Source organism: Neofelis nebulosa, chromosome 15 (genome assembly GCF_028018385.1).
Source record: "Neofelis nebulosa isolate mNeoNeb1 chromosome 15, mNeoNeb1.pri, whole genome shotgun sequence".
In the NCBI taxonomy this organism is placed as follows: Eukaryota; Metazoa; Chordata; class Mammalia; order Carnivora; family Felidae; genus Neofelis; species Neofelis nebulosa.
The window spans coordinates 64,470,830-64,494,445 of NC_080796.1; the positions used below are offsets into that span (position 1 = coordinate 64,470,830).

General features: G+C 43.9%; 1 long non-coding RNA gene across 4 annotated transcripts in view; it reads left to right on the plus strand.

The window, feature by feature from the left end:
• LOC131495495 (uncharacterized) overlaps nucleotides 1-23,616 on the plus strand; it is a 72,366-nt gene that overhangs the window by 34,501 nt on the left and 14,249 nt on the right. For 3 of the 4 annotated variants that reach the window (XR_009253983.1, XR_009253984.1, XR_009253982.1), the window contains exons 3-5: nucleotides 13,158-13,363; nucleotides 14,038-14,128; nucleotides 20,341-20,445. This is a non-coding gene — a long non-coding RNA (uncharacterized LOC131495495). Of the gene's footprint in view, nucleotides 1-13,157; nucleotides 13,364-14,037; nucleotides 14,517-20,340; nucleotides 20,446-23,616 lie in introns of those variants that run through there. The other variant, XR_009253981.1, reaches the window with a different exon arrangement.

The following is a 23,616-nucleotide window of genomic DNA, read 5'->3' on the forward strand; positions in this document are numbered from 1 at the left end:
CTCCATCAATGGAAGCAATTTTTACGTACTTGATTGCTTGTATTAAATCCTTGCTTGAAATACATTGCGTGCTGGTGTTTCCGGGACTGAATCTCGGCTGATAAAATGTTTGGTGCTGGTAGTGACTGCACGTATATTTATATGTGGGAAGCTGGGGTTTGTTACTTGACCTCGTTATATTTGAAAGCGGTGGTGACTTACTTGCCAGTGACATGGATATTAATAATCCATGGCATGCAATAACAAAAGCATTATTGAAATTATCGCCTGTTGGTGCCTACAAATTTTCTTTTGAAGACGAGACATTGAGTGACCAAGTGCCTGTTGCAGTCAACTCTAAGTACGGAAATAAAGGCTACAGGGACTGTGGGGTGCGACAATGTCTTATGACTGTGAAAGAGAGTTTAAATTATCTGATTAAATCACAGTCGAAGAACCAGAGGGCTTGGATGACTGAACCAAAAGAACCCCTTAGATGTGGTGGCTGCTGGGCCAACGTATAAAAAAGTCAGGTCCGCAGTGTTGATCCTGCATCTTATAGAATTACATCGCAGGTTGAATTCACAGCTTTGCTGTGTCACATGTGAAAATTATGACATTGCTTTGCAAAGGAAGACACCATAAAAAATGAATTGGGAACATGTGGGAAAGGGTGGGCGGGTCTGATTACCTTAAAGCTCACATCTAACTGGCACCCTCTTCCCAGCAGCTCTTCCCTTATCTGAGGAGGCTAGGCTTGCTGGAAAAGTCTGCAAGCTTGCTGGAACTGCCTGGAACAATTCTCTTATAAGTGGATCTTCGTGTTCCTCAAAACCTGCTCCCGCCACTCCTGATTACCTATAGACCTGTAACTCAGGTCAGAGCCCAGCCTGTCCCAGAGGGATAAGTCCAAGTATAAGTACAAGGGGAAGAGATGGCTGATGCTCCTTGACCCCTCTCCCCCACCCCCATTACAAGACAGATCGAAACAAACATGAAATCTGCTAAAGTTATTGGTTTGGGGGGATTATCAAAAGATTATGGGTTCAGTGTGTCCATTTCAGCAGCTGGGAACGGCTCTTGAGTTTTCTCTGTTGGTTGATTCTGTAATGATTTGTTTGCAAAATTTACTCAATAGTTCTTCCCACTCCTGTATACCCATCCCTTTGTAATGGGACTTCACCATCAAAAGAACTTCACTGTTTGTCCGCTTCTTGAATCTGGACTTGAAATGTAACTTGCTCTGGTTATGGGACATTAGCAAACATCAAAGCAGAGGTTTAAAAAGTGCATGTATGTTGGGATTTGCATTCTCCCGCTGGTGGGAACCATTTTGCCACCGTTTGAACAAGCTTAGGCTAGGCTAGGTTAGTAGCTACTAGCTACTGGTGGGTGAGTGATAACTTGGAGACCTGGAGAAAAGTCTCAACCATCTCAGGCAAATCTTTGGATATATGAATGAGGTTATCCTAAATCATTCATCCTTAAACCCAAAGAACTGCCCAATAATCCCAGGGAATCACAGAAATAGTATTTGCAACTTTTAAAAGGTTTATTTATTTATTTATTTTGAGAGACAGAGAGAGAGAGAGAGAGAGAGAGAGAGAGAGAGAGAATCCCAAGCCCAGGGTGGAGCCGGACACAGGGCTCAATCTCACGACCCTAAGATCACGACCTGAGCCGAAACTAAGAGTCAGATGCTTAAGCCACCCAGGAGCCCTAGTGTTTGCAGTTTTAATGTGTGGTTTGTGAAATATTGTTTATGCAGCAGAGCTTAATTGATACAGGTTGAAGCCTGGATTTAACTCTGTCCCAAAGAAAATAAATTGAGATGCCAAAATTCACTTACCTCTTTCTTTACTGGGTCATTGGAAAGACTCCAAAGGACACTTCCTTCAGAAAGGCATAACAAAATATATTGGTGAGGGGAGCACTTGCCTTCTTTGAAAGCTCTGTAGTGACTTTGAAAGTTGGGAATGAAGACAGGAAGTGCTGCCATTGAAATGCACTTCTTCCCAAACAGCAGAGACCAAAACCCAACATTCAACCAACAGAAACCAAGTGAGCAGATTATCAGTATGGGATGCAGGGTTAAAGTTAGTAATATTGGTTTGACCCTCAGTAATCTTTCATTGATTGTTTCCCCAAGAACCAATAGGAGGGAAGCTGTACAAATCTTACTTGCTATACATAAATGAAAATATTTTAGGTCTTCATTTTAGTCACCATAGTAGGGAGTTATGGCCCTATCCAATTTCTTTCTTTCTTTTTTGAAGCTTATTTATTTAATGAGAGAGAGAGAGAAAATGCAGGGGAGGGGCAGAGAGCAAGGGAGAGAGAGAATCAAGAATCTCAAGCAGGTTTCTGTGTGTCAGCACAGAACCCAACAGGGGGCTCGATCCCATGAACTGTGACACCATGACCTGAGCTTAAATCAAAAGTCGGATGGAACGCTCAGCTGACTGAGCCTCCCAGGTGCCCCCCTTTATCCACTTTCCATTCTTAACCACGTTTATGGACCTAGAATCCTTAGAATGAAGTGTGGGGCAGGTCCCCTGACACCAAATATGGATTATAAATATTTTTCTCAATATTCCAAAGAGACATTACAATCTACTGGTGTCATCATTCTACCAGTTTGAGTGAAGTACTTTACGTGTCTTTAGATATCCCTTATTCTCACCCATCCAAGAAAGACATTTCTTCAGTAATTTTCCTCCACATATATTTACATACATATAAACATGTATATTTACAACCACACCAGACAGTGTTATAATCTTTACTTCAATCATCAGACATAATTCAGAAAATACAGGATGAGGAGGAAGAGGAGGAGGAAAGCCTATAGTAATTTACCCATATTTTTCTTATTTATTTATTTTAATTTAAAAAAAAATTTTTTTTTTCAACGTTTTTTATTTATTTTTGGGACAGAGAGAGACAGAGCATGAACGGGGGAGGGGCAGAGAGAGAGGGAGACACAGAATCGGAAACAGGCTCCAGGCTCCGAGCCATCAGCCCAGAGCCTGACGCGGGGCTCAAACTCACGGACCGCGAGATCGTGACCTGGCTGAAGTCGGACGCTTAACCGACTGCGCCACCCAGGCGCCCCTATTTTAATTTTTTTAAATGTGTATTTATTCTTAAGAAAGAGAGAGAGACAGAGAGACAGAGCACAAGTGGGGGAGGGGCAGAGAGAGAGGGAGACACAGAATCTTAAGCAGGAGCTCTCAGCACAGAGCCTTACATGGGGCTCTAACTCATGAACAGTGAGATCATGACCTGAGCTGTTAAGCATTGGATGCTTAACAAACTGAGCCACCCAGCTGCCCCTCTTCTGTTTTAAATATTTATTTATTTATTTATTTATTTATTTATTTATTTATTTATTTATAGAGAGAGGAGACAGAGAGAGAGAGAGAGAGAGAGAGAGAGAGAGAGAGAGAATGACCACGAGCAGGGAAGGGGCAGAGAGAGAGAGAATCCCAAGCAGACTCTACACTGTCAGCACAGAGTCCAATGCAGGGGTGGATCCCACGACCCTGAGATCATGACCTGAGCCGAAGTCAAGCGTCAGATGCTTAACTGCCTGAGCCACCAAGTCTCCCCTACCCATATTTTTTCTTACATTGTTCTTCCTTCTTGATCTTCCAAAAGTTCCTTATTTTATCATGTTCCTTATGTTTAGAGAATGTCCTTTAGATATTCTTTTAAGATAGGTCTACTGGGGACATCTTTTAGTTTTTCTTTACCTGCGAATGTCTTGATTTCCCCTAATTCCTGAAGGATATTGTCACTAGTTATAAGATTCTGTGTTGAGAGTTTTTTTTTTTTCCAGCTCTTGAAAGATACTGAGCCACTCATTGCTGACTTATATGGTTTCTGTTATGAAGTTAACTGTCGTTCAAATTGTTTTTTCCCAACAGGAAAGCTGTGGCTGCTTTCAATATTTTTTTCTTGTCTTTAGTTTTTATGACAATGAAATGGAAGGTTCTCCACTTTGCTCTCCTCATGTCACCGAACCAAGGGACACAGAAGGGGGGTTCCTGTGTTGTCTAAAGCTACCAATCCTCCAATATAATAGGGTTACTACTTTAAAACAGAGTCAGAAAGCTTATATGTGGATTGGGGGAATTAGGGGTGCCTGCTGGTACTTTCTTGCCAGTGAAAAATGTAATGGAAGACGATAGTAACCCAACACAGACAGGGCCACCAAGGGTTCCGGCCCTTCAGGAATAGAGTGTTGGCTCACTATACTAGATCAAGAGCTACGGCCAGCAGAAGTGGTTATTGAAGGACAAAGAGATCATGGAATAGGTACTGGAATATGAGTTAAAATACCAACTATAGTCCTGGGATCGGTTTTAGACATGATGACTGTAGCAGCTATTTGTATTTTCTTAGGTGTATGTCTTTGTCTATGTTAAGCAGTATGGAATTTCCACCTTCCCTCTTCCTTTCCCCTACTATTTTATGTAAGGTATGCTGTTGGTGATTAAGTACATGTCTTTAGATTGACTCAACGATAGAAGGATTGTGGTTGAACTAGACAATGGTTGCAATGATGATGGTAGACTTGGAAACCTCTTTGTGGAAAGGGTGAAGGCCTCTTTATTTGTATGAGGGGTAATAGCATCACATGAGGCAGAGAGTGTGAATCTCATACTATTGTTGTTTGGAAGTTAAATACAGAAGGGTGCGAATGGGTCCCGGGCAGCCAGAAGAATGTCTGTTGTTCAGCAACTTTCCTCTGCCCTTCTAAGTGCTCCCTGCATCGCTAAGCTAGAAGCTCACGTGTTCCAGATTCCACGGTCAGAAGGTTCTAGTTTACATTTCACTGGTGAGAGATGCCCTCGTTCGAATTAGGAACACATTATTTTTCCTTCCTTGTTGTAGCAGATGTGTGGGCTTTGGCAGATCTGAGATCTTGCAGCAACCTCAGGGCTTCTCCCATAAATCACCTGCCTCAGTGCTAATGCAGTCGTAACCCTTGGTGGCACTTCCTTAGTCCTTAAGGGTGACTGTATCAACTTCTTGTTTTTTGAAGTCTGGTAGTGAACTAGGGAACCAGGGGTGGTTGTCCCTGCCCCTCACGCCTCCAGCCCTTCCAACGATTTTGAGTGCACCTCAGTCCCTGCTTTAAATCCCTTCTTGCCTGGAGGTTTGTATTTTCTTGCCTGTCTTCTCACCAGGGTACTCTTGGTAGAAGACCATTCTAATGCGTCCCTGAATTTGTGCTCTTGCAAACTATGTAGTGTGGTTCTGTGTACGCATGTGATGTATTCTTTTTATCCATACGTCCATGGAATTGCATTATAACTTTCATTTTGTTTCTCGCTTGCCATGTATCTTTTGAGATTTATTCTTGCCTTTTCGCTTATTACCGCACATTATGCCGTAGCGTGTATTTCTTGCACGTAACTTATTCGTTACCCTAGTGATCAAAAACTAGCTTGTCTCCGACTGCTTGCAACTATAAACAATGTCATGGGAGACATTATTGTCCAGGCACACTTATGGACTTCTTTGGGATTTATACATAGGATTGAATTCATTGGGTCAGAAAAATAAACGTTGAGTTTTGCTAAATGTTGGCAGGTTCTTTCTAGAATGGCAGTTCCAGTTTATACTCTCACCAGCTGTTTTTGCTTTCTGAGAACTACAAAAGTTACCCCTTAGTATCTCATTGTTTCATGTTTTTATTTTTATTAAATATAAAAGAGACAGTGTGTGAGTGGGGGAGGGGCAGAGAGAGAGAGAGGGAGACAGAATCTGAAGCAGGCTCCAGGCTCTGAGCTGTCAGCACAGAGCCTGACATGGGGCCTGCGAGATCATGACCTGAGCCGAAGTCTGACGCTCAACCGACTGAGCCACCCAGGCGCCCCAGTATCTCATTCTTTTAATCTAACTTCTCTGATTATTGGCAAGTTCAAGCATTCCTTCAAAGGCTTTTTATTTTTTTATTAAAAAAATTTTTTTAATGTTTTATTTATTTTTGAGACAGAGAGAGAGCATGAGCGGGGAGGGCAGTGGGGGAGAGCAGAGAGAGAGGGAGACCCAGAATCCCAAGCAGGCTCCAGACTCTGAGCTGTCAGTACAGAGCCTGATGTGGGGCTCGAACTCATGAACCACGAGATCATGACCTGAGCTGAAGTCGGTGTTTAACCGACTGAGCCACCCAGGTGCTACCCCTTCAAATGCTTTTTAGACATCTGTGATACTTCTTTTGTGAATTGATTCTTTATAGCTTTCCACATGGGAATTGATTTCTCCCGAACCATCTGCTAAATAATTTGTCTTCCCTTATTGTTTTGTGTTGTTGTCTTTATCACATGCAAAGTATGCGCCCAGTCACCTACATACTCACACACCCACAATGTGTGCTAATTCCGAGTTCTCTATTCTGTCCCATTGATCTATTTGTTCCCGATGCAGAAGTGTCTGCTTTGATTAATAGGAGTTTATAATATGTCTTAATATATCAATATTATTTTGACCTGTATTTATTACCTTATTACTTTCTATTATATTTATGTTATATATTGTATTTATTAATTTGTAGATATTAATTTCCAATGTCATTTTGCTATTTATACCTTCTTTTGTGTGAATTACCTATTCATCTTGTCTTCACATTTTTATTTATATTTTAAATTTTTATTTTAGAGAAAGAGAGAGATAGAGAGAACACGAGTTGGGTAGAGGGGCAGCGGGAGAGAGAGAGAGAGAGAGAGAGAGAGAGAGAGAGAATCCCAAGCAGTTTCCTTGCTGAGCACAAAGCCCGACTCGGGGCTTGATCCCTGGAATCATGACCTGGGATCAAGAGTCAGATGCTCAACTGACTAAGCCACCCCAGCGCCCCCACGTTTTTATGTTTATAGCTTCCCTTTTTTTTCTTATAATTTTGAATCAGACTTTGTATCTTACAGAAAGTGACCTTTGTCCACAGTATGAATATAGACATTCTTTTGCTCTTAACATCCAACGGACAGCTGGGTAACTGTCATGAGAGCTAAGAATCATAGAATTCACTGATGAGTGATTGTGTGTGTGCACGTGCACATGCGTGTGTGTGTGTGTGTGTGTGTGTGTGTGCATCTATCAAATATGTGCTGAGGAACAAGGACAGCGGTACAATCACCGAGGGTTAGGGCTGCAGTGTTAGTCTAGTCATTTATAAATGAAGGCTCAGAAATATTCAATCCTTTGCCAAAGTTCCCACAGCTCATCGTTGGCAGAATCGAACCTGGACCCCAGGGTCCTGACTCCCAGCCAAGGCCCTTTTTTTTGGCACACTTTCTGGCTTCTCCTTCAGGGAATAGTTGACAACTTGTTGGAGGGTAGGAGGAGGCTGAGGGAGCTTAGGGCGGGGGCTGGGAGGGGGAGTGGTATATGGAGGCCCGCTGGGGGGGCTGGAGGACTCTAAATAGAAACACTGCCTCCTTCACAGATTTCAGCCACAGTACATCATTTTTGGCTTCTCGTTTTTTTTTTCTTTCTGTGTCTGTTTCATGGCAGCTGGGTCCCCTACAGCTTTGACTGCTAATAACGCAGCCCAGAGTTATGCAGTAAGTAATAGCAGACCGAGAGAGAACCTCCGGGGGAGAGCAGACCAGTCCTAGGGGTACCCCTGACTCCTATCTGCTGGCGGGGGGTGGGGGGCTGCTGCGGATTGTAGCAGGCACTGTCCGGGTCCTTGAGAAGAAGGACTTTCTGGAGGGATGTAAATTCCACAGAAAGTTCTAGAAAACAGGGAAATCCCGAGAGAAAAATGATTTTGTGGACGTGTTGTTCTGCAAGAGTCAGGCACAGGAGACTGAAGACAGTAGGGGAGATGAGTAGAGAGCCCCATATTTTCATAAGACGCCTGTAGATTAGCAGCAGGGTGAGTGGCCGGGAGCGGTGTTGGGGTGGCCTGAGAGACCCTCTTGGGGGTGTCTGAGAGTACCAGGGTGGAAGGTGATGGTGTTAACCATGATGTCACCACCACCACCATCTCCAGCATTTATTCAGAATTGGTGAATTCCAGGTACTGCGATAAATGCTTCATGGGGTGATCTCACTGAATGCTTACATGGTTGGACGGGTTGAATGAATTCCTCAAAGTTACCACATAGAGACGGGACTGGGGTGTAAACGCGCCTTTGATTGACCCCACAGCCCATGCTTCCAACCACTTGCACAAGCAATTAATGGTTTTCCTTTTTTCCCCACTTAATTGACTTCTGCATCCAAGCAGCAAGCTCTATTGGCCCATCCTTCTCGCGACGCCACGTTAGCCCATGATGTGGTGATGTCTCCCTCCCTGGACTCCTGTTCCAATGGCTGCTTGTTTTACTGATTTGTGCACTCAGGTCAGAAAAACAAACGCGCTTTCTCTTCGTGTATGATTCTGTGTTTCCTCCTCTCCTCGACTATACGATTCTGAAAGTTTACTCATCTCTGTAACCACCGCCCCTCTCCCCTCACACCAAACGTAAACCACAGTGCCTGACCCCAGAGATGCTCCACAGTATTAATTTATTTCCTGAAATAAAAGCCAGGCCATGTCCGGGAGAGAAGAGAGCCAGAGTCCTAAAGCCCTGAGGTCCAAATTTGACTTCGAAGTCAGTCACCTACTATTTTTGAAAACTCGGGCCTCCATTTCTTAATGTACAAGCCAAGCATAATAATAAGACCTGCCTCACATGACTGTTGGGAAAATCAATGAGGAGGTTGTCTGGACATTCTTTGAAAGAAGTCAGAGAAAGACAGATATCATATGATTTCACTCATATGTGGAGTTTGAGAAACTCAGTAGGTGAACATAGGGGAAGGGAAGGAAAAATAAGATAAAAACAGAGAGGGAGGCAAACCATAAGAGACTTAAATACAGAGAACAAACTGAGGGTGGCTGGAGGGGAGGGGAGATAGGTGGGGGGTTGGGCTAAATAGGTGATGGGCATTAAGGAGGGCACTTGTTGGGATGAGCACTGGCATCATCGTAAGAGATGAATCACTGGGTTCTACTCCTGAAGCCAAGACTACACTGTACGTTAACTAACTTGAATTTCAATAAATAAATAAACCCCTAAAGAACGACACACAAATGTTGTAACGGTTAGATATTCCGACCATGTAAGCTGAAATGATGCCAGTCCTGCCACGACTTCATCCTCAATCTGGTTTAGTTTCTCTCTCACCAGTCCCTCTCACCCTCCACGCTCTTAAGGTGTTTTCTGGATATTCTGCGACAGCATCCCGCCCTCTACGCTGACACCGTCATACAAATGACACTCAGGAATCATGTTTGCATCTCCACTGTCCCGCAGAGCATCTCTAGTATGAATAATGAGTTAGTAATTAGTAAATGAATAAAAGCAACGAATGAGTACTTGTACGGATGAGCATTTGTACAGAAGAACACCTTTTAGACCCTCCTGATGGTACGACGAGGCCAGCATGGCAGACAGGGGGACTTTCTAGACTAAGTATAAAAGGAAAATGGCTTTTTTGAGGCTGGGTGCTCATTCTTCAACCGAAAAACCAGGAACTGGAGTGAGTCACCTCTGGAGTTCTAGTCCTGCACCAGAATTTCACGATTTCATCAAGTGCGTTGAGTAGCCAAACAACTTACAATGGAAGAGGCGCCACCCAAACAATAAAACACCCCCTTTTTTGATTTTACCCAAAGCTGGAACTATTTCTCTCTAGTTATTCATGTTTTATGTATTTTTAAAAGATAAAACGGGGACAAAACCAAATAGCGGCATCTGTTGTCCACATTTCTCTTCCTCTGACGTCCTCAGGATATTTTCTTCTCTTGTTATTTTTTTTTCAGATCACATACATCTGAGAATTCAAGGCGGAATGTTTCACTTACTGTTAAACAGCTTTCTGGGCTGCCGGTGAATCAAGAGACGTGGGGGGGGGGGAAGGCGGGAACAGGGCCCCCAGTCCCAGGTGGGGAGGCAGGGAGTCCCCAGACGGGGATCCCCAAGCTGCCGCCAAGCTGGAGACTTGAGTTACTGTCACGGCCACTGTCCCTGTGTTGCCATTTGGTTTTTGCTGTGGATGGAAGCCTCGTTATTGAAACAATTTGAGGAGAAGACTCAGGACAACAAAGCGCTGGGACAGGCAGGGCCACTGGCCCAAAGAAACTAGGAATGGAGGGTAAGAAAGCCTAACAGATTTGTAACAGCAACTCCTCTCGATGAAGCGTCTATCCCACTGCCTCGCTCTGGGCGCTGCTGAGGAAATGCTCTTCCAGGCCCTCGAGCACACACGTCCAGGCTATTATCTGTGGTTTTCTGGGATAAAGACTTAGATCACTTCTTCCACCCCTGCCAGGAAGGGGTTATTACTGAGGGTCTACCAGCCTGAGTGAGAGAGCTGACAGCATCCTGCTCCGGGCTTCTGGTGGCTGGGACAGCATGGCAGGCTGGCCCTTGAGTGTGTTTCGTCTGTTATCTCCCCAACCAGCCTCATGCTTTCCACGCTTAAAATCTTTGCATTTGCTGTTCCCTCCTGGGATGCTCTTCAAAATATCTCTGTCTATTAAAATCCTACTCGTTTGTTGCTATGAAACTCAAATATCATCCCTTCTGGAAGCTTTGCTGGAGTCCCCAAGCAAGAAACACTCCCTCTTCTGAACTTGCCCAGCAACGACTCTAGCTACCGTCCCCTTGGCCTCACGCATCCACAGCCGGGTGCAACGGGCATTTGTTTGCTAGCTTTTCCAGTCCTCTTTGGTTCTAAGCCTTAGAGGGCAGAGACTTCTTGACTGAGGCCGACCCTCTTTCTCCTCCTTTTCTCAGTTGGATAACTGTAGTGATGGCCTCCTAGCTGGCTGCTCCGACCTCCGGTCTCCCTGCTCTGTGAGTCCATGCTCCACGCTGCCCCAAATCTTCTAAGATGAGATGAGATAAGATAAAACCTCTCCCTTGTTAAAGTGCGTTATGCATTCCTGTTGCATTTTGACAAAATGCTGCATGTAAATCTCCCCACAATTTGACTTTTTCCAGTGTGTCTGGTCCCACCTCTACCCCTTCCCACAAGGACCCTATCATCTAATGTTGGTGAACCGCTTGCTTTTTCTGGAACGTCCCATGATTGTTCCTGTCTCTTTGATGCCAATCCCACTGCCTGGAATGTTTTTCCCAGACTTGATTACCGGGAGAACTCCTACACCGTATTTGAAAATTCAGTTTAAATATTACTTCTTTGTCGGGGCGGGGGGGTGGGGTGGGGAACGTCTTCCTTCTCTTGGCAATGATTCGCTTTGTAAAGTCTCCTTTTACAATACATATTATATAATGGTGATTACATAAGATGAGACACACACGGAACTTAAGGTTGTCTATAAATATGTTAGTTTTATAATTCGCTATTATTATTCTTAGGAATGGTATCAGCAGGCCAAGCCCTGGGAAGGGAGAAAAGTTATCACCAGAATGAAGAAAGCCTACTTCAGAGTGCGGATGAGTCTAGAAAAATACTTTCAGCTTTATTAGGTACATATGTCAATATCTAGCAGTAGAGAAAGTCACTCCCTCACAGAATCAAAGTGGTCACTTTCCCTTTGCTCTTTTATTCCCTTTAAAAAAGAAATAGTGAGTCCCAGCTGCTGTACTTAAGGGAGTTGTATACTTACGGAGAAGCTCATTTTGGGACTCCTGTCATTGCTTAACCAGTTTTGTCTTCCTGGAATGTCTCCAGCTTCTTGGATATCTGGGGTCACCACGTCTTCAAGGCTCAGTTTCTTCCCCACCTCTTTTATAAACTGTCCCCCAAGTTTTCTAGTCCATTGGGCTGTTTTTGTGACTCTTGTTTTTGAAGCATGAGGATGAGGCTAGGGGGAGTGGGAAAGGGGGGGAAGAAGGTCATTTTCTAAAGAGGACTATTATGGCAGCCTCTTGTGGGGCAAACCAAACTCATCCACGCTCCTTGCTGGGGAAAGCAGACTTTCCCTTAAACAGGGGCACTCCATGCCGAATGAACGGGAGGGTTCTGCTTGACTGAAACATGAGTGGGCATTGTCTTCTTTAAGGACCAGAGCCTCCAAGCTCTGGTAGTGAGGAATGTGTGGTAATCCTGTCCTGGAGCTCCTGAGGTAATGACTGACCTTCCAGTCTGCTTTTGGTGAGGCCTGCTTCCTCATTTCCAGGTAGATTCCTGCCTTCTATTATTAATAGCCTTATGATAACTTCTGTTCCCTATTTTTAAGGGTAGGAAAGCCATGAAATGATTCGGAGGTCAAATTCCTACAGAGCAGAAATGTCTCTCCTGCTGCGCCTTGGTGGAACTGGGCCTGTAGAATGTTCCAGTAAGTGCTGGTTGATTCATGGATTGAGTTAATTGGATTGAACTTAACGAGATACAAAACTCTTGGTATCTGTAGCTGCTGCTTCTTCCAGTGTCTCCCGCAGAGAATCTAGCCTAGACGTGCGCATATAATAGGTGTTGCACATTTATATGATGCTTGTGGCCTGAAAGACTGGCTCTAAATATCTGGGTTCATTTGTTAGCAGGTGCTGCTACAGATTGGCTGAAAGAACATAAGGAATTTTATGAGCCATATGGTCTTGATTTGTGTCTCTAAACTAATGCTGAAAATGACAATTCCTTGCCAACCTTGACAGGTGACGCTAGAATCAAACTTTTAAAGGCTCCCCTCACCCCTACAAGCGCTATTGGTTTAACATTGTGCAAAGAAGCTTCATGTCAATTCACTTATTTGAGGTTCACACAAACTCTGAGAAGTAGTTATTATAATTACCTCGATTTTAGAGATGAGGAAATTGAGCCACGAAGAAGTTAAGAAGCATCAGCCAAGGTCTCACTCATACAGTAAATGGCAAAGCTGAGATTTGAATCCAGCCTTAATCCCAGGGTCTCTCAACGGACCCAGATTCTGCCTACTCACCAGTCATCAGCGTTCTTTTAGCTTCCAGGGGATCTGAAAAGTTGGAAGGAATGAAATCATGGTTCTTGTCACTGGGGAAGAAAGATGACTGTCTGAGCTCCCGTTGTTCCGTTGAATCAAACACCTGCAGGGCTGAGGAAATACCTGTAGAACAGTATGGTACCTCATCACGTGGGTAGTCTTCATCAGTGTTCATAGATTACTTGAAGGCTGGATGTGGAGGCCCTGATCAAAGGCAAATCATCATAACTTGCGTCTGTTTACCTTATAGCAGATCCATTAGGAATTAGAACTGTTAGAAATGGAGTGGCTGACATCCCCCTTCCAAACTTCTCAGAGTCTTCAACGAATAACAAATGGAAAAACAACAACTAAACAATCCAACTGCTAAACAATCCATCTAGCACTGAGACTCTGAAAGAGCTCTGGGGGCATCGCTGTCTTGGAACATTACAACATGTTTTTCAGGATTACAAGGTAATTCGAAGCAGATCATAGAGGAGCAGTGACAAGATCTGCTCCAATTTGGGAGAGGAGGAAACTGTGAGGGAGGCCTCACGTGGTGTATTAGCATCACGAGTCCTTGAGACCAGGTTCCTCGTTGAAGGCGTTGGGGGGAGGGGAGGGAGGGGACCACAAAAGAGCTTCACTTGTCTCCACCCTGCCTGTGTTACTGAAAAGCCAGCAGAGAGTGGGATGCTGTGGGGGCACCCCAAGGGAGGCAGCAGACTTCGTGAGATCTAGAAATGAAATGACCCATCTGCCTCAGGCTTGGTTTTACTCTTGATAAGCTCCTTCACAGAGACGGGGCGGGGGGTTGATTGTTTCCCCTTTTGTCCAAAGTTGGGTGAACTTTGACTCAGTTAGCGGTGGTTGACAGGCATGAGCGATGCCTTCACGAGGACGTCTGACTTAGCTAAAATTAGTGCCGTATAATCATGACTTCATGTTGCCCAATATAATCCGTCTTGTGAACAGAGGGGATGATGCTTTTCGAACGGTTTTTAGCAGCATCATCAAAAAGAACTTGTAATCAACTCTCAATCATTCCCCCTGAGAGAGAGAAACGGAGTGGATGATACAGATGACACACAACCCTGGAATGTTTTATGTTTGGTTTTGATTAATGTCTGCATTTCAGTGGCATGCAGGTGTTCCTAATGTTCCCAGAATTGAGATCAATTTCAGACTCAGCACTGAAGCCACAAAGAAGACTAGAAGTATCTCTACAGGCCTGGAAAGGTGGAGCCCGTGGATGGACCAGAGAGGGTGGGATAAAATCCTTCCCAGCGATGGCAAGGACAGTGTTTTACTTGTCATGACCGTACAAAACACTACGCCATAAATGGCGTGCCCTGTACTCTTCTGTTGACACGGAAGGCTAAATGTCCTGTTTTAGACGCCCCTACACCAGATTACGGGGAAATACAGTATAACGAGGAAAGAGATTGTCTTCTTGGTGATGTTGAGGAGACCAAACAACTTTTGAGTCAGATAACTTTGGTTTTGAATAGCACCACAGGTACTTTCTGGATACACGGATCTTGAGCCAGTTTACATAAAAGCAACAAGGGTATACTACTGTTTAACTTGGTTATTGTGCACAATAAATGAGATTTTGTGGTAAGTACGCCATAAACGTTATTACGCTGTTATTAAGACCTTGACTCAGGTGAGTGATGCTGGTAAGGAAGGAGGCTGTGCACCTGTAGAGACAAGAGGTATATGAGAGATCTCTGTACCTTTCTCTCGATTTTGCTGTGGGCCTAAAATTGCTCTACAAAATTAAACTCCTAGAAAAAATAAAAGGAGTACTTGAACCTAGCTTGATTCATTTTCTGAAGAGGAAGTTGGAGGTGAGTTGGAAGTATGTAAACTAGTCCATAAATAACTGAGCACAAACTTGCATCAACTGGGCAAACAGATAAACTTCCACTAAGGAGGTCTAGAAAGAACAGCATACGTCACAGACACTTTTGAGTTAAGTGGACATTCATATCTGAAATTCTTTAAAACTTTTTTTTTTAGTGTTTAGTTGTTTTTGAGACAGAGAGAGACAGAGTATGAGCGGGGAAGGGGAGAGAGAGAGAGAGAAGGAGACACAGAATCCGAAGCAGGCTCCAGGCTCTGAGCTGTCAGCACAGAGCCTGACAGGGGGGCTTGAACGCACAGACCATGAGCTCATGACCTGAGCTGAAGGTGGAAGCTTAACTGACTGAGCCGCCCAGGCACCCCATATATATGAAATTATTATTCACCAAAGTGCGAGGCACCAAGTGGGAGTTCAATGCACTTAATTATACTTTAACTCATTGAAGATGAATGGATGGGAGACTCATGTGCAGTGAGTAGTCACTCTTACTGTGCAGAGAGTTTTGGGTAGAGAACTCAGGGGGTGAACTTGGTGGATCTTTGACACTCTTTGGCTTTTTTTTTTTTTAAATGTTTATTCATTTTTGAGAGACAGAGAGAGACAGAGCATGAGCAGGGAAGGGGCAGAGAGCGAGGGAGACACAGAATGAGAAGCAGGCTCCAGGCTCTGAACCGTCAGCATGGAGCCCGAGCGGGGCTTGAACTCACGAACCGTGAGATCGTGACCTGAGCCGAAGTCGGACGCTTAACCGACTGAGCCACCCAGGTGCCCCTTGGTAACCACCATTCGACTTTCTGTTTCTGCAGGCTTGACTTTTTTAGATTCCACATACGAGTGATACTATACAATATTTGTCTTTCTGTATTTGACTTACTTCACTTAGCATGATGCCCTCAAGGTCTATCCCTTTTGTGACATAACAGGATTTCCTTCTTTCTCTTGGCTGAATACTGTTCCATTGTATACACCACCACATCTTCTTTATCCATTTTTAGTGAATCTTTAAATACTGAACTAGATGCATCATATTTTCTGTTGCCTGTTGGTCACTTGGTGAGGTCTTTTGGAAAGAAGTGAAGATAGCAGCTTGATCTTTGAAACCCAGGGACAACCTAGCATTCCAGGAATTCAACCAGCATGCTTTTAATGAGCTGGCACACATTGATTCCACATCACCTTCCATATTAGGCCAAAATAAAGCCTGGCTTAGGTTTTTAAAAAATGTTTATTTATTTTTGAGAGAGGGAGAGAGAGAGAGAGAGAGAGAGAGACAGAGACAGAGACAGAGAGAGAATGAGTGGAGGAGGGGCAGAGAGAGGGAGACACAGAATCCAAAGTGGGCTCTAGGCTCTGAGCTGTCAGCACAGAGCCCAACACAGGGCTTGAGCCCACCAACTGTGAGATCATGACCTGAGCCAAAGTCAGATGCTTCACCGACGGAGCCACCCAGGCGCCCTAAGCCCTACTTAGGTTTTATCTGAGGCTTGGATTGAAAGTTATACTCTATCCCATCCCATAACAAAAGTATATATATATTTCTACTATATACTATACTGTATGCTGTATATTTATACTGTATACTATATAAATATATATATACACACACACATATAGACATGTACAAAAGTGTATATGTATATATATACATATATATATGTATATATATATACATATATATGTGTGTGTATATATATATATGTATATATATATATATATATGTATATATATATATGTATATATACATATATATATATATATATGTGTATATATATATATGGTTTGGCTCTTTCCCTGCTCTGGTACTTTTCTAATCAAATCAGCAGTCTTATTATTTACACTCTACTTTCCTCAGTCTCTTCACTGTCACACTAACAAGAAGACAGGAGACAGCTGTGGAGATGAGCACTGGGGATAAAGATATAAATGGCCTTGCGCTGGCCCTCAAATGGCGGCCTCATGGTTTTTGGTAGGGTCAGCGTGTTGTAATTGTGTGAAAAATGTAACTGCAGAAGTGTGGACATAATACAGAAATAGAAGTGCAAAGAAAGGAAGTTACTTTCCGGTAAGTTCGAGTCAAGAATAACAGACATGAGCAAAGCCTTCAGAGTAGCGATGGCACCTGAGTTGCATGTACTCATTCGACTTTCGATTGTTTATCGAGCAATAATTTTTATGAATTTGGCCTGTCCTTCATGCTGGAGATACAGCAGTGAATAAAGAAGCAAACGATAAATAATAATAACAGCGGTGAACAAACACTAAATAACAATTAATAAATATTTATTATATTATATAGTATTAAGGGAAATGGAGAAAAATAAAGCAGAAAAGGGAGCTAGAGAGTCCAGGTGTGGAATAGGTAGAATATTAGAGGGTGAGTTTTGATCTTTGTGAAGATGCTGCTTTTTGAGAAAGCCATTTTGATGGTGGCACCAAATGCCCTGATTAAAATGCATAAACTTTGTATTAGTTACTCAGTAATATGTGTAACAGACACTCTTGATTCTTACTCCGAATCTAACTCCAATCTCTTTTCGGACAACTATCACTTTCTACTTAGTTCATTTTTGTATTGTTTGAGTTTCTTACAATCATACATTATTATATCCAGAAAAACAAAAAAATATTTATATATATATATTTTTTTTATTTGAGAGAGAGCGAGAGCAGGGGAGAGGGGCAGAGGGAAAGAGAGAGAGAATCCATGCTCAGTATGGAGCCTGATGTGGGGTTCGATCCCACGACCCTGAGATCATGACCCCAGCTGAAACCAAGAGCTGGGTGCTCAACTGACTGAGCCACCCAGGGGCCCCAGAAAAACAAGAAGTGTTTTCAAACTCGGGGACTGGGTTGGATTTTTAGGGACACACTAGTTGTTATTCCCTAAACCATGACTATAAAGGAAGTTAATTATATGAAATATAATATTTCACATTAGAGCAGTACTTACAGAACAGTACTCAATTGAGAATTTCCCGGGCTGTCTGGACTTAAGAATAAGAATAATATTTTGGCTTGGATATCCTCCCACCAATGTTTAATGTGTTACTCTAAATCAGGGCACCTGTAAGAAAGAGGTGTGCACCAAATGGAAAAGTAAATACCGTATAAAGCAAAGCAAATATATTTGGTAAATGCGAGTACTGACTATGATCATTGTAAATTTGAGGAGAAAATTCGAGGAAACAAATGAGTTCCTCAAGAATTAACAGATACGATGGCGCGCCTGGGTGGCTCGGTCGGTTAAGCGTCCAACTTCCGCTCAGGTCATGATCTCGCGGTCCGTGAGTTCGAGCCCCGCATCGGGCTCTGTGCTGACCGCTCAGAGCCTGCAGTCTGTTTCAGATTCTGTGTCTCCCTCTCTCTCTGCCCCTCCCCCGTTCATGCTCTGTCTCTCTCTGTCTCAAAAATAAATAAACGTGGGGCGCCTGGGTGGCGCAGTCGGTTAAGCGTCCGACTTCAGCCAGGTCACGATCTCGCGGTCCGTGGGTTCGAGCCCCGCGTCAGGCTCTGGGCTGATGGCTCGGAGCCTGGAGCCTGTTTCCGATTCTGTGTCTCCCTCTCTCTCTGCCCCTCCCCCGTTCATGCTCTGTCTCTCTCTGTCCCAAAAATAAATAAAAAAACATTGAAAAAAAAATAAAAAAAAAAAAATAATAAATAAATAAATAAACGTTAAAAAAAATTAAAAAAAAAAGAATTAACAAATACGAGATGGTAGCTACCCTTGTGGGAAGCATAGAAAAGTTAAGTCACTATGTTGTACACCTGAAACTAATGTAACATTGTGCACCGACTCTACTCAAATAAGAAAAATTAAAAAAAAAAAAAAAAAAAAAAAAGAATCAGCAGACACCTTACATAGAAGTTTCCGAGTTGGGAAACTTTTGAAAACATAGGACTTTTTGATGACATTTAGTTTGCCAGAACATCCAACTCATTCCTGATAAAAAATCCCTGATTCCTTAAAACAATCACATTGAAATGGATCGGACCCCCTTTCCTAGACTGGGGCACTGTCTGGGGGCAGTGCTCGGGCTGAGATGCTACAGACCCGGGCAGAGAGTGGACTCTTGCTGGAGTCTTTGTGGTTCTAAGACTGGGGAAAAGAGCCGTCCACACTTCTTCCCTCTGCGTCTCCAAACTAGTTTGGTTCAGGAGTTTTAAAAAAAAGGCATGTCCCTGCAGGAGAATTACTTGGGGGTTTCATCAAAAGTGCAGATGCCAGGGGCTTAGCTCATACCTCTAATCAGAATCCCGGTGTCGATGCTTTCTTCTAATAATTACAAGTACGGATGCCGCTGTTACCGGTTCGAACTCAGACTTGCCGTGTTAGACGCTAACAGGAGTGATTCAATTATACATTCGTTGATGTACATATCATATGACAATTTCTCAGCCAGAGAGGAGCGCTGCCCCTAAAAGGAAAAGACTTTTGCTCGGGAATCCCAGGAGAGTGTTGTCCGCAGACTGAGTGAGATCTGTGGATTCTCAGCAAAGACGTCCGTAGCTATCCAAATTGCCCTATCTCTGGAAGTCCTTCTCCCGCACCTCAGGGAAGGGCCGCGACTCCCAGAGACACTTCGCGCGCCAGGTAAACTTTGGTTTTGGTCAGTTGCTCTCCCCTCAGTCGCCTCTGAGGGTGTCAGATGGCTTATCTCCCTCTGGAGCAGCAGTCCCAACGGCAGGCTGCAGGCCACCCCCGCTTATCACCACTTTACACGGCTTCTCCAAGCAAATGGTGAGCCCTTCTTGACTCTGGGGCGAGAGCCCTATTGATGATTAACTTCAGACAAACATCTGGTTGTCATTACCAGTGGCAGCAGACCAGAGCGGGGCGCTGGACGGGCTGGTGTGGTCACCTCGCGACCATCAGAACTAGCTATAAAGAAAATTTAACATATCCTGTAATTACAGTCTGCCCGGCACAGAGGGACGGAGGCCTCTGCAGATCTGATTTCAGGCCCAGAGAAAATGTTGATTGTATCTGTTCCGCACATTTATTTACTCAGAGGTCGGGAGGCCTGCTGAAATACAGCCACCCCGGCCCTGCTTTTCCTGCAGGCCCAGAGCGCCTTCTTGTTTAGGTCAGGAAGCTCCTGCGTGGCTCCAGGCGGATGGTCCCTTAATGCTTTTACAGGCTTTGGAATTTGGGCGGGTGGACGTGGAAGGGAGGATCTTGTCTGGAATCAACAATCCTCACCCTCCACGGCGCAGGGTGCCCTCTTCAGGTGCTCCCTTCAACCTTCCGGAGATGCCTCCAGTGGCTTCCCCAAAGGCGTCTTCTTCCTCCCTGGCCGCAGGGAGAGAGTCTGTGAATTCACACCTACGGCTTGTCAAATACGTGTGAGACACGCGCTTGGCATTTTGATCACATTTTCTCATTTGCTCCTCACAACTCCCTGTGAGTCACACGTTAGCATACCCATTTAAAAAGGAGGGAAACCGAGGCCAAGCGTTGTTAATTTGAAGGCAGTAATGGTGTCTCCCCTGACATAATGTAGGAGAGAGACCTCCTCACTGCCACCCACAGTGGAAGGACGGTAATGAGCTTACCCTTAGGGTCTTTGTGGATTTTTGGCAGAGTGACCTCAGTGCTATGGGCTGGAGAATCGGACTGATAAATGCCACGACTGTCCTGGGATAGGAGCCATGGAAAGTCAGTAAACTGGACACGCCAGCCTTCCAGGTATGAAACTCTTAACACTGAGACACGTGTGAAGAAATAAGAGTAACCCCCAAGCTCAGAGGTGATATCATCAGATGGGCGACCACAGGATTCAGGCAATTTAGTGGGGGTCAATCACCCAAGATGGGCAGTTTGTGAAGCGGGTGGGAAGGGCTGGTTTTAAAGCTACGAAGAGGCGATGGGTTGAGTCTTTGGGTTCCGTTTGTCCCTCTTTCAAACCCTACATCCCTGAACTGTCTCCTTTCCCCCCTCAAATGCAACCCTCATGAACAGACTGCATGAATTTGTTCAACCAAGGGTTTAAATGGCTCACGTCGAGGAGTGGAGAACAGTTCATGCATTAGCAAGTTGATTAGGGAAGTTTGGGAGTAGACGGTGTCCTAACTCATGGACAGGTTAACCGCTGCAGGGAGGCTGCCCAGGAGGAAGTAAGATCTGGAAGCCCTCCAGTGGACGAGTGGGCAGGCACAGGAGAGATACCACACTGCGGCTTCTGCGGAAACCTAGCCCCGATCCAATTTTCCATAAATTGGGACATGATGCAGGTTACCAGGTGGGGACTTGGACTCAGTTACCAGCACGGCATGTAAAAAAGGGCTGGGGCAGAATTGCTTTCCTTCCACCTGGGGACAGGGGCAGGGCAAGGAAAGTTATAGGAGGACTGGCTTGATGCTCACTTGGGGTATCTTCGATCATTCTTGTCAGAGACCAGACTTGGGGGCAGGGTAAGCCCAACAGCCATAAGTGAAGGAGGAGGAGGGCTGTGTAGGAGCTAGGCTTCCCTGTCACACCTGCCACACCCCAGATCACTCCTGCCAGGCCTTGCCTACTCTACCTCTGGCCATTTCAAAGAGGGTAACACTGAGGAATTGGAAGGTTGGCGTGCATATACCCGGACATACCAAATGATGTATATGCATGAGAGAGCGGGTGTTCGGGGAAGTATTCTCCCAGCTTGGTGTCTTTCACATTAGTTATCATGAAAATTCCAGAACCCTTGGCAAATTTATACAAGTACACAGAAAATCTAAACAAAAAAAATCCACTGTAAGTGCTAAACGAAAGTAATAATGATATTCTTATGTTTTAAAATCCTTCACATTTAGGAGCTGATGTAATGACAAATAGAGGGAGATTTCTAGTCAATCGATATCTAAGAGATTCTGGTTAAACATGATGCTTTTTTCCCACCGAAATCCCACTAAAGTGATGATAAAGAAAAAAAGGAGTAAACTTATAAGAGATAAGAAAAGAACAAAATCTGGAAACTGGAAAGTGACTAGACCAGTGGTAAAAAGCTGCAGTGTGGAAAGAGTTGAAAATTAAACACCTGTTGGCAGGAAGAACCGGTAAAAAAAGTGAGCTCCGAATCCTGGGAAGAATCCCAAATGGGAGGCACCAGTCTGAATAAAGAGCCCCGGATCTTCTTCACCAACCTTGGAAGCCAGGCTCCTGCCGTCCCCTAATTTCTAGACCACTGACAGTTTATTCTCAGGGTAGGCAGGAAGAGAGAGGCCCTGTTCAAGCATACCAGGCATAGCACTGGAAGGGGGCATCGCACAGAAATCAGGAGGATTAAGTAAAGGTTTACATACCAACCATTGATATCCCCAGCTTCCTTTTCTGAAGCAGCTTTTGGAATGTGTATAATCAGGGTTATACCCTCCTGGCAGGGAACAGAATGCTCTGTCCTTGGGGAAACTTGCTGAAGAGAGAAGAGCTAAAGACACACAACTCTGAGAGGTTCCCCAAGGGACGACCAAGTCTCCACCTATAATGAAACTCACAAATGAGAAGAAGACTTCAAAACAAAAATGCTTCTAAATAAAATTAATGTTTCACTCATACATAGGAAAGAATAATCAAGGGACACCAGGCATTTGAGAAAAGCCTCTAAGATGAAAATAGAGACTATAATTAGAACAACAACAACAACAACACCAATAACAACATCAGAAAATGGGAACTCAGAGGAAGGAAAGACAATGTAAGCAAGCAACGCACACTTAAAAATAAATCTCTCTAAAATAATACCCGCAGAAATATATAAAAACATATTATCATGGCGGAATAGCATTCTACTTAAAAAGGAACATTCAGAGAACAGGAAGAGCATTTGCAAATTAAGAAGCAAAATATTAGTGGTCAATATGAGGGTTGGAAAACAAAGTTGAAGAAATCTACAAAATAGAACAAAAAGTAAATGGATAGAAAATGTGAAAGAAAAGATCAAATTAAATGACCAGGCCAGGAAGTAATAGTTGTAAAAAGAAAGATCAGAGAAAACAGAAGGGAGGAAATTATCTCCTAACTGGAGTTCCAAAAAGAAAGAACAGAGAAAACAGAAGAGAGGAAATTGTCTAAGAAACAATACAAATGAAGGATATGACGTTCCAAATTAAAAGGACCCAATGAGTGTACATTAGAAAGACACACTAAACATCGCTGTTAAATGTCAGAACACTGGGGACACAGAGAAGTTCTTAAAAACTTTGACAGAGAAGAATAAAAAAAGGTGGGGGAAGGGGAGAAGTTGAAGGAAATCAGGTTGTACTCAGAGGATGGCCATCATGGCATCAGTTTTCTTCTCGAAAGCAAATTGGATGCCAAAGCATAGTGAAGAAGCTCGTACACAGAATTCTGTGCCCAGCCAAACTATCAGCCCAGTATGAATGCAATATAAAGACATGAGAAGTCATGGAGCGCCTGGGTGGCTCAGTCGGTTAAGCTTGCGGCTTTGGCTCAGGTCGAATTGTGATCTCACAGTTCGTGGGTTTGAGCCCCGCATGGGGCTCTGTGCTGAAGCTCAGAGCCTGAAGCCTGCTTCGGATTCTGTGTCTCCCTCTCTCTCTGACCCTCTCCTGCCCGTGCTCTGTCTCTCTCTCTCTCTCTCTCAAAAATAAATAAACATTAAAGACATGAAGCCTCTCAAAAATTCATCTCCACATTTTCTTTATCTGTCATCCATTGATGGACATTTAGATGGATTCCGCCTCCTGGTTATTATGCATGATGCTCCAATAAACATAGGCGTGCAAATAATTCTTCCAAATCCCAATTTCAGTTCTTTTGGATAAGCATCCACAAGTGGGATTGCTGAATCATAAAGTATTTCTATTTGTAATTTTTTGAAGGATCTCTGTACTCTTTTTCAAGGTGACTGCCTCATTC